Raw genomic sequence first — 12,350 nt, 5'->3', positions numbered from 1 at the left:
AATTTCCTCATATTCTGTAGTTATGTCCCCATTTTCATTTCTGATTTTGTTGATTTGGATAATTTATCTGTGCTTTTTAGGTAGTTTGGCCAAGGGTTTGTCTATCTTGTTGATTTTCTCAAAGAACCAGATTTTTGTTCCATTGATTCTTTGAATAATTTTATTTGTTTCTAATTGATTGATTTCAGCCCTGATTTTGATTATTTCCAGCTGTCTGCTCCTCTTGGGTGTATCTGCTTCTTTTTTTTCTAGGGTTTTCAGTTGGGCCATTAAGTTGTTTGTATGTGATATTACGAATTCCTTCTTGCATACACTTAGCGCTATAAATTTTCTACTGAGTACTGCTTTCAATGTGTCCCATAAATTTGGGTATGTTGTGCCTTCATTTTCATTGAATTCTAGGAAGTCTTCAATTTCTTTCTTTATTTCTTCCTTAACCCAGCTGTCATTGAGTAGTAAATTGTTCAGTTTCCATGTGTGTGTTGGCTTTTTGTTGTTTCTGTTGTTGTTGATGTCCAGCTTTAGTCCATGGTGGTCAGATAGTCTACAAGGGATTATTTCAATCCTTTTGTATCTCTTGAGGCTTGCTTTGTGACCCCCTATATGGTCTATTTTGGAGAAGGTTCCATGCGCTGCTGAAAAGAAGGTATACTCTTTTGAGTATGGATGAAAAGATCTGTAGACGTCTATTAGGTCCATTTGATTTAGGGATTCTGTGAGTGCTTTTATTTCCCTATCTGGTGTCTGTCTAGTTGATCTGTCCCTTGATGAGAGTGGGATGTTGAAGTCTCCCACTATTAAGGTATTAGGATCAATGTATGATTTAAGCTTTAATAATGTTTCATTTATGAATGTAGGTACTCTTGTATTAGGAGCATAGATATTCAAGATTGTGATGTCCTCTTGGTGGATTTTTCCTTTGATGAGAATATAGTGGCCCTCCTTATCTTTTTTGATTAACTTTGGATGAAAGTCTATTTTATTAGATATTAGGATGGCTACTCCAGATTGTTTTCTGGAACCATTTGCTTGAAAAACTTTTTTCCAGCCCTTTACTCTGAGGTGGTGTTTATCTTTGTTGCAGAGGTGTGTTTCTTGGATACAGCAGAATGTTGGATCCTGTTTCCCTAACCATTCTGTTAGTCTGTGTCTTTTTATTAGGGAGTTGAGTCCATTGATATTGATAGATAGTAGTGACCAATGCATGTTAGTTCCTTTTGTAATGGAGTCGGTGATCTTACCCTGTTTCATTGCTTCTTTTCCTTTCATTTTTGTTGGGATATTATCTGTACGCCCTGTTTTCTTGGGTGTAGTTGTTTTTGTTGGATTGGAGTTTTCCTTCTAGTATCTTCTGTAGGGTTGGTTTGCTGTGTAGATATTGTGTAAATTTAGTTTTGTCATGGAATATTTTGTTTTCTCCATCTATGTTGATTGAAAGCTTTGCAGGGTATAGTAGTCTGGGTTGACATTTGTGATCTCTTAGAGTCTCCATGATACTTGCCTAGGCCCTTCTGGCTTTCATAGTTTCTAATGAGAAGTCCGGTGTGATTTTTATAGGTCTACCTTCATATGTTACTTGGCCTTTTTCCCTTGCTGCTTTTAATATCTTTTCTTTGTTCTGTAGATTTAGTGTTTTGACTATGATGTGACGTGATGTGTTTCTTTTCTGGTCTAGTCTATTTGGTGTTCTGTAGGTCTCTTGTATATTTATGGACATCTCTTTCTTTAAGTTGGGAAAATTTTCTTCTATGATTTTCTTGAAAATATTTTCTGGACCTTGGAGCCTGGAGTCTTTTTTTTTTTCATCAATTCCTATTATTCTTAGATGTTGTCTTTTCATGGTGTCCTTGATTTCTTGGATATTTTGTGATTGGAACTTTTCTGATTTTACTTTTTCTTTGAGAGAAGTGTCAATTTCTGCAAGTGTGTCTTCAGCTCCAGAGATTCTCTCTTCCATCTCTTGTATTCTGTTGGTGATGCTTACTTTTGTGGTTCCTGATCTTTTCTCCAAGTTCTCCAGCTCAAGGGTTTTCTCAATTTGTGTTTTCTTTATTAATTCTAATTCTATTTTCATGCCTTGCACCATTTCTTTCATCTGTTTGAATTTGGATTCCTGTCTCTCTACGATGGTATCTATTTCTTTGTTCGTTTCCTTTTTATATACCAATAATTTTATCTCTACTTGTGCCTCTATTTGTTTTTTTATGTTTGCCTGTGTTTCTTTAAGGATTTTGTCTACTTCTTCTTTCTTTACCTCCAATTGACTTGCCAACTCTTTGCAAGATTTGTTCATTTCCTCCTTATGAGCCTCAAATAATTGGGTAAGCATGGCTTTAAAGTCATTTTCCTGTGCTTCTGATGAATTGGAGTATCCATCAATTTTGGGGATTGCTGGTGAAGTAATGATGTCCTGATTTATGTTGGAAGTGTTCTTTCACCTATCCCTGGCCATTGGCTTATCTGAAACCTTCCCTGTTTGTTTTTGGATTCTGCAGATCAGACTGGTGCTGTCTCTTTCTGGCATCTGGAGAGTTCTTCAGGAAGGTGAAAGAGGTCCCGTGTCCTCAGTGTGTGCTGAGGACTAGCTTTACCTGTGGGAGAAAAGTACACATGTGCAAAAGGGTCAAATGCAGGCGTGCCTGTGTGCGCATGAATGTGCTTGTGTGTGTGTGTGTGTGTGTGTGTGTGTGTGTGTGTGTGTGTAAGTGTGCGTGGATGTGTGTCTTGAGGCACAGAGTGATGGATAATGTTGAATCCTTGAGTGTGTGGGAGGAGCTCTGCACTGTATATGTCGCAGGGGCTATGATGATCGCAGCACAATTTCTGGCATTAAATGCCTTAACTCCTCAATTAGACCCACAGAGCAGGAAGTTCAATGTCCCAAGTACCCCAAGTACCCCTCTGTTTCCCAAAGTGGGTATATGGGTAGGGGGTTCGATGCCTGGCTTCTGTTTTAGAAGGACCCAGGATCTGGAGATCTGCAGATTCTCAAGGGTGCACTCACAGGTAGGTCACTTGGCAGAGATCAGGGTATCAGGGCTTTCTGCTCTCTGGTTGGGCCCTGCATCTTTGATGTGCTCCGACAGCTCCATGCTGCTGTCACCGCCAGGTTATGAGGTCTTGCTGCAGCTGGAGATTTCAAGGTGGTCATTTCAGTAGAGATCATGGTAACCAGGCTCTCTGTTCTCTGGTTTGGCCTTGGTTAGTCTTAAACTGGAGGGCTGATGTACCCCGCCAGCGCAGTGCTGCTCCCTGCCAGGTTAGGAAGTTCCACTGTAACTGGAGACTGGGTTGCTAGTCCAGATGCTTTCTGGGAAGTCTTGGGGTCTCTTCACTGTGCTCTCCAAGCTTGGGAGGCCCCTCGCTTGGTGTGCCTAGCTTGTATGGTGTTTCTGTCTGGTTTGGGTGAGTATATAGCGTATTCTCTGTCACTGTGGGATTGGGTGATCCAGCGGACCTAGTATGGTGTCTAGCAGACTCGGGCCCTCGAGGATGGTGCAGCTGTGGCACGAATCTGGGACTCGGAGACGGGTACTACTGGCATTTGCAGCTAAAGGGCTTGGAGCTATGCCTCAGCAGCTGCAGAACCCAGGCAGTTAGGTCTGAGCTGAGAAAGATGTGTCCTGCTGTGCCACTGTGCTGCTGTGCCAAGGAGGAGGGAGTTCTGGGGGATGGGAGTGCCGGGAGATCAAAGGATTGTTTCTCACCTTCCCCAAACAAGTCTCCAGGTGACCAGAGACCAAAGTTTTCACCTCCAGCAATGTTCCCTGTTGTTTAGAAAGCCTCACCATTGTTTTCCTGGGTTAGAGGTCCTTACACTCACCACCTCAGACGTTTAGCTCTTCCACAGCTCAGATACTGTGTGTGCTAGTCACCATCTTGGCTCTGCCCGAGGATTGATAATCTTACGCAGAGTCCTCCTTGTTTAGTTTGGTAGGTGTACAGATTTTAGTATGTTTATCCTATTTTATAGGTCTAGTATCCACTTATAAATGAGTATATACCATTTGCCTTTCTGCTGCTGGAATACCTCATTCAGGATAATCTTTTCTGGATCCCACCATTTGCCTGTAAATTTCATGATTTCCTTCTTTTTAACTGCTGAGTAGTACTCCATTGTATAAATGTACCACAATTTCTGTATCCAATCCTCCATTGAGGGACATCTGGGTTGTTTCCAGGTTCTGGCTATTACAAATAAAGCTGCTACAAACATGGGTGAGCAAATGTCCTTGTTGTGTACTTGAGTATATTTTGGATATATGCCTAAGAATGGTATAACTGGATCTTGAAGTATCCCTATTCATAATTGTCTGAGAAAGTGCCAGATTGACTTCCAAAGTAGTTGTACAAGTTTACATTCCCACCAGCAATGGAGGAGGGTTTCCCTTTCTCCACAACCTCTCAGCATGTGTTGTCACTTGAGTTTTTTATCTTAGCCATTCTGATGGGTGTAAGGTGAAATCTCAGGGTCGTTTGATTTGCATGTCCCTGATGGGTAAGGATGTTGAGCATTTCTTTAAGTGTTTCTCTGCCCTTCTATATTCCTTTACAGAGAATTCTGTTTAGCTCTGTACCCCATATTTCAATAGTATTACTTGATTTTTTGCTTTTTACCCTAAGTTCTTTATATATTTTGGATATCAGCCTTCTGACAGATATAGGGTTGGTGAATATCCTTTCCCAATCTGTAGACTGCCATTTTGTTCTGAAGCTTTTCAGTTTCATGAGGTCCCAGTTTTGGAGTGTTGCTTTTAGAGCCTGTGTTGTTGGTGTTCTGTTGAGGAAGTTGTCTCTTGTGCCAAGGAGTTCTAGGCTCTTCCCCACATTTTCTTCTAAACGATTTAGTGTATCTGGTTTTTTGTTGAGGTCTTTGATCCACTTGGACTTTAGTTTTGCAAAGGGTGATAAATATGAATCTATTTTCATTTTTCTGCATGTAGACATCTAGTTGGACCAACAGTATTTATTGGAGATGCTGTCTTTTTTCCATTGAATGGTTTTGGTTTCTTTGTCCAAAATCAAGTATCCATAGGTGTGTGGATTTATTTCTGGATCTTCTATTTGGTTCCATTGATACAACATTCTATTTCTATGCCAAAACCATACAATTTTTATTACTCTTGCTCTGAAGTACAGCTTGAGATCAGGGATGCAGATACCTCCTGACCATCTATTGTATAGGATTGTTTGGGAAATTCTGTTTTGTTTGTTTTTCCATATGAATTTGAGATTTTTTTTCAAGGTCTGTAAAGAATTGTGTTGGTAGTTTGATGGGAATTGCATTGAATCTGTAGATTGCTTTTGGCAGAATGGCCATTTTCACTGTTAATCCTACTGATTCATGAGTATGGAGATCTTTCCATCTTCTGATATCTTCTTCAGTTTCTTCCTTCAGAGACATGAAGATATTTTTTTTCAAACAGATCTTTAACTTGCTTGGTTAGAGTCAGACAAAGGTACTTTGTGTTATTAGTGGCTATTGCGAAGAGTGTAGTTTTCCCAATTTCTTTCTCAGTCCTTTTGTCTTTTGTATACACGAGGACTACTGATTTTTTTTTTTTGAGTCAATTTTTTATCCAGCCACTTTGTAAAATCTGTTTATCAGCTGAAGGAGTTCTCCAGTTGAAAATTTTGGGTCACTCATTTATACTATCATATCACCTGCCAATAGTGATACTTTTCCTTCTTCCTTTCCAATTTGTATCCCTTTGATCTCCTTTAGTTGTCTGATTGCTCTAGCTAGTACTTCAAGTACTATACTGAAGAGAGAAGGAGAGAGTGGGCAGCCCTTCCTTGTCCATGATTTCAATGGGATTGATTTAAGTTTCTCTCCATTTAGTTTGATGTTGGCTATAGGCTTGCTGTATATTGTCTTTACTTCCTTTAAGTATGTCCCTTGTATTCCTGATCTCTCCAAGACTTTAAACATGAATGGGTGTTGTATTTTGTCAAATACTTTTTTGACATCTAAGAAGGTGATTATGTGGTTTTTCTCCTTCAGTTTGTTAATACGGTGGATTACAGTGATGGATTTCCTTGTATGGAACCAGCCCTGCATGCCTGGGATGAAGCGTACTTGGTCATGGTGGATGATATTTTTTATGTGTTCTTGAACTGGGTTTGCAAGTATTTTATAGAGTATTTTTGCATCAATGTTCATAGGAGAGATAGGTCTGAAATTTTCTTTTTTGGTTAGGTTTTTGAGTGGTTTAGGTATCAAGGTGACTGTGGCTTCATATAATGAGTTTGGTAATGTTCCTTCTGTTTCTATTTTGAGGAACAGTTTGAAGAGAATTGAAGTTAGTTATTCATTGAAGGTCTGGTAGAATTCTGCCCTGAAACCATCTGGCCCTGGCTTTTTTTTTTTTTTTGTGCAGGAGACTTTTGATGACTACTTTTATTTCCTTGTGGGATATAGGACTATTTAATCTATTTACCTGAGTTTTATTTAATTTTGGTAAATGGACTCTATCAAGAAAAGTCCATTTCATTTAGATTTTCACATTTTGTGTCATATTGGCTTTTGCAGTAAGATTTAATGATTGTTGGGATTTTCTCAGTGTCTTTTGTTGTCCCCCTTTTCAGTTCTGATTTTGCTGATTTGGATGGTTTCTCTCTGTCTCTTATTTTATTTCGCTAAGGGTTTGTCTATTTTGTTGATTTTCTCAAAGAACAAGCTCTATCTCATTGATTCGTTGAATTTTTTTTCTTTCTGTATAATTCATGGATTTCCACTCTGTGTTTGATTATTTACAATTATTCTTCTTGGGAGTGTATGCATCTTTTTTTTCTTTTCCCTAGGATTTTTAGGCATGCTTTTAAGTTGCTTGTATGAGTTGTCTCCAACTTTATTCTGGAAAGACTTAGTGCTATGAACTTTCCTCATAGCACTACTATCTCATTGTGTTCCATAAGTTTGGGTAAGTTGTGCCTTCATTTTCTTTGAATTTTAGGAAGACTATTATTTTTATTTTCATTTCTTCCATGACCAAGCTGTCATTAAGTAGAGAGTTGTTTAGTTTCCATGTTTATGTAGGCTTTTTGTTATTTCTGTTGTTGAGGTCTAGTTTTAGGCCATGTTGGTCTGATAGGATGTCTGTTGAGGTTTGTTTTGTGCCTGACTATATGATCAATTTTTTGAGAAGGTTCTGTGAGGCACTGAAAATAAGGTATACTCTTGAGTTTGGTTGAAAAGTTCTGTAGACATCTATTATGTCCATTTGATTTAGGACCTCTGTGCGTGTCATTATTTCCTTATTTTGCTTCTGTTTAGATGATCTGTCCCATTGTGAGAATGGAGTGTTGATTAAGGTGTTGGATAGATGTGTGATTTCAGCTTTAATAATGTTTCATTTAAAAATGCAGGTGCTCTTGTATTTGGGGCAGAGATGTTCAGAATTATGATTTCCTCTTGGTGGATTTTTCCTTGGATGAGAATGAAATGCCCCTTCTCATCTTTTTTGATTAATTTTGGTTGAAAGTCTATTTTATTCCATATTAGGATAGTTACCCCAGCTTGTTTTCTGGGTCCATTTGTTTGAAAAACATTTTTCCAGCTCTTTACTCTGAGGTAGTGTATATCTTTGTTGCAGAGGTGTGCTTGTTGGAATCAGCAGAGTGTTGGATCTTGTTTCTGCAACTATTCTGTTAGTCTGTGTCTTTTTATTGGAGAGTTGAGTCCATTGAGGTTGATAGATAATAGTGACCTATGAATACAGTTCTTTTTATTGTGGAGTTGGTGTTGTTACTGTGTTTCTATTCTTGTTTTCTTTTCTTTTATTTTTTCTTGTGAGGTTATCCATATCCTGTGTTTTCTTGGGTATAGTTGCTGTCATTGGATTGGAGTTTTCCTTCTAGCCAAATAATTTTTCATTGGACTATCTAAAAACTGCCTTAATATTTTGTTTACTTTCTTTGAGAATAAGCGTAAAGCTCTAGCTTACTAGTTAATAAGAAGTATCAAGTCAAGAATGTTTATGAAATCAAGGTAGTCTTGATTAAGAATGTAGTATTGAATAATCAAATTCATATAAGTATGTATGTGTTATTTGTATTAATGTCAGTGTGATCATCTGGCGAGCTTTGTCTAAAACTCCCACATCTGTTTTAAATAAAAGGTTGATCTGCATTTTCAATGCATTTACAAAGCTCTAATAGTCACATTATCTTCTAAACACTATTCCACATATATTTACAAATCCTATCCGTATTCATTTTCATTCGATGATAGTAAGGCATCAGGGGAGAGAAAGAAATTAAAATTTGGATTTTATATGCATATGTATTTGTAGATAATATGGTGCAATTTTATTAGGTCATACATTTAAATTCACAATGTAAATATTTTTATAAAATATTATATTAAAATATGTTTATAGTTTATATACATACCTGTACATACATATCTATATAGAAATATGTATTTGTGAAGCAGACTTAATATTAGCCTTAATATTCTGTTACAGAAATCAAAATAAATGATAGTTTTATTATTCTGCTATTAGAAAACAGAATGAAGTGACCTACGAAAAAGAGATGATTAGAAGAACTTGTTAAGAAAGAGCAGAGTAACTCTGCATCCTAAAAGGCATTGCAGACATAGAAACATAGAAGGATGTATTCTGAGACACTTAAGAGAAGTAACAGAAACTGACAAAAGTGTTTGGAGATTTTGCGGCAGATTCCTATTTACATGTGTCATTTTGTGTACAATGAAATGGGCAAGACTATTGAGTTCTTTAATTTATATTTTAAAGATATTGCTTAAATTTCTTGTATCTTTTTCATAATTATCCACAGAAATACCTTTATAATTTCAGTGTTTTGTTTATTTATTTTATAAATTACTTGACACTAATCAATTAAAATAGATAGCTATTATTTATAAAGGTTTTTAAATTGAATAATTTTTTGTAAATCTTTCAAAATATGACATTGGTCCAATAGTATTTGATTTTATTTCTTGGGTTATTAAGAATTATGTAATATTATATTTGAAAGCATCCCTCAAAATCAGCCCAAATCAGATTGTCCTAATAAGCAGTAATATTAAGCTAAATAATTTTGCATTTTAAAGATGTATAATTGAATGAGCATCAGCTTGATTGAAATTTCAAAGAAAAATTACCCTGCAACATATGAAGGAACATAATTCACCTTGACACAACATCATTATTTGTTAAGATAAATTAATAAACAGCACCTCTGGGTGCACCCAATCTATTCAATTGCTGTCACTGTTGATTAGAATATCTGTCTAAACTATAATAAACTATGATCTTATTTATATATAATAGTTCCTTTTGTTTATTTAATGGAAAGCAATTTCAACTAACTCATTACACCAATCATGACTTTTCATGAGTGAGTCAGTCTCTTTCCTACAGTCTTCTAGTGAGCAAGGCCTTTAGTCACATTTTATTGTTGCTCAAAATTGTTATTTACTCTGAATTAGAGATAGAGTTCTAATTTAAATAGAACTCTTACTTAAACACAACCTTACTTATTTGTTTAAGAGAAGTATAAATATTAATAATAGAGAAGCAAGAGTATCATAAATGGAGCCAACAGTAATGAATCTTATGATTCTCTTGACTGATTTCAGTAACATTCAGTTGTAATTTTCTACTTGTAATTTTACATTAAATATTAGGATTTTTTCCTTACATATTAACATATGAGATTCTATGAACATTTTACTACAATTAAGTTATGCTTATGTCACTTTATTTACAATACTTGTGATTTGAAATTATGACATTTATAATTCATTTACAAATAAAGACCAGATAATATTAAGCATAAATCTAAAAATAACTACTCTAAAATACCATATGGAAATTGAAAATGTTATATAATGTAAGAGACTGTTGAAAGGACATTATAAAACTGGCTTTCATACTTGATTCAACTTTTATTAGGTTAGTAACTCAGACTCAGTTTTGAGTCTTTGGAACCAGTATGGCATAACACATTCCAAGCCAAAATTCATTAGTTAAAACCATCTTTAAAACTTAAGGGGGAAGAGCTGCCTTTTGGAAGTTTCATTTGGAAGTATTAAACTGAAGGTGACTGTCATTGCTCCGGAACCTTTATTCCTTCTTGATCCAAGGCTGACTGATGGCAGGCTCATTTTAGTGCTGGATAGTGGTGGCATCCATAGATTCTGTGCAGTCATGACTGTAACGATTGTGTCACATCCAAAAGACAGGGTTTCCTAGACCCCGCTCTCTTCTGGCTCCTGCTTTTATCTCACCTTCCTCTAAGGCATTCTGTCAGGCTAAACAGCAGATAAAAGGTCTGGTGTAGGGCTAAATATTCAAGAATAACTTGTTCTCACAACCCCAAGATTGTATAAGGATCTACAATCACCAAATCACAGAGATGGTTCTGGTTGAACTTTGTGGGTCACAAAACAAATATGAGATTATTGAACATAAACCATGGAAAACTCAGGTTTATTGGGGAAGGGGAAGTTCAGAAGTTCAAAATCAATAGAAATACTGAGAGACATCAAAACTGGTATAAAAGGCCGGTGAATAGCATATGTTATGAAATACAAAATCCCCAATAAAACAAAAAGTGACATATGAAATAATTTCATAATACAAGTGATAATATTATGTATAGTGAAATATATAATGTTTTAAGCAGTACTTTAAAAGATTCAAATTTATAATAATATAAAAGAATGCAATTTATGTCATGAATGATTTAAATGGAAATAGAATGTTTATATGTGAACAAGTTGTTACCAATTATAATTCATTGTTATAGCTTTAAGAAAGTTTATAGAAGTGCAATAATCATGAAAAATAGCTCCATATAATATGAAAGCTTGAAAATGAGAAAGGTATAGAAATATGAAACTTCAAGGGAAAGGACCAGAAGGAGAGGAGTGAAATGGTTACAGTTGAGATGTAAAGTGAATAACTAAATAAAGTATTCTTTTTTTAAGTAAGACTAGGATCAGAGGGAAGGGGAAGAGGACCTCCCTTATCAGTGGACTGGGAGAAGAACATGGGTGGGGAAGAGGGAGGGTGGGATTGGTAGGGGAGGAGGGAGGGAGGTACAGAGGGGATACAAAGTGAATTAATTGTAATTAATAAAAATAATTTTTAAAAGTTTCTTAAAACACAAAGGATGGTTAAAATTGATTTGAGACAAAAAATAAAGGAAAATAACAAATTATTTTTTATCCAACCAGTAATTACTTTAAATGTAAACTTTAGAAATTCAACACTGAAAATACATGAGTGCCAAAAATCAAACACAGCAAGATTTAATATGTGCAAACTGGGTCCACTTTACTTTCAAGACATAACTTACCTAAAACTTAAAGGAAAAAGAAACATAATCCATTTGAATGAAAACTGAAAGACTGTAGAGCTCATGAATCAATCAGATGAAAGAAATACTGAACAAACGATGAAAAAAGTCACCTTTCCGGGAAGATATAATAATTATTTAGCTAAACAAAAACTACCTAAATATGTGATATAGATGTAAAGAGAACTCAGGAGAAAAATAGCAACTAAATATTTTTAGAGACACTGCCCTTTTTATGTCACAAAACTCATAAGATTGATGAGAAAAATAAGTTGGCTGTGAAGAATCATGCCTATACTCCAACCCTCGGGAGACTATGGACAGGGGCATTGCTATGAGGTTGCAGCTGACCTAAGTTTCAGATGGCGAGCCAGAGAACACCTGGTTGCAGAGTGAAACCCACTCTCAGACAAACAAAAGAAGCAATAATGATGAGGGTGAATCAGGTCTCACAGAAATACACAGAATAGTAGACCCACCAACAGCAGAAAACACAGAATAGTAGACCCACCAACAGCAGAAAACACACCCTTACATGTAAACATGTATACAAATATGTCACATCACATGTACAACACACATGGAAACGTTGAATTTACAACACATTTGAAATAGAAAATAATAACAGAAATGGAATAGAAACAACTAGATCTATAATTTTTTTATTATTTTTATTAATACTTTTTATTTAGTTTTTAATAAATTAATTTTTATTAATACTTAAAAAAGTAGAATCCTTCAGAGAAGAGTTCACAATGATGTTTAGAAAGTATCTGAAGACATAGGACAACACAGTGCAACACAATAAAAAGGTGTGCTCACAAAGCCAGAAGAAATGCAAGTGAGAAGATTATAGTGCTGCAGAAAATCATACAAGGGGCGCCAAACTCACCCCAGTCAGTAAAGCAAAGGAAACAGAATAGAGTAGAGCAGAAATAATACAATAGAAAATGAAAAAGTAAGTTCACATTTTGACAAAGCAAACACGTTCAAAGATCCTCAGCTATATTAAGGAAAAA

The sequence above is a fragment of the Psammomys obesus genome, unplaced genomic scaffold, assembly GCF_907164565.1.
Source record: "Psammomys obesus unplaced genomic scaffold, mPsaObe1.curated_primary_1811, whole genome shotgun sequence".
Taxonomy (NCBI): Eukaryota; Metazoa; Chordata; class Mammalia; order Rodentia; family Muridae; genus Psammomys; species Psammomys obesus.
Note: the sequence above shows the minus strand (reverse complement) of the source record.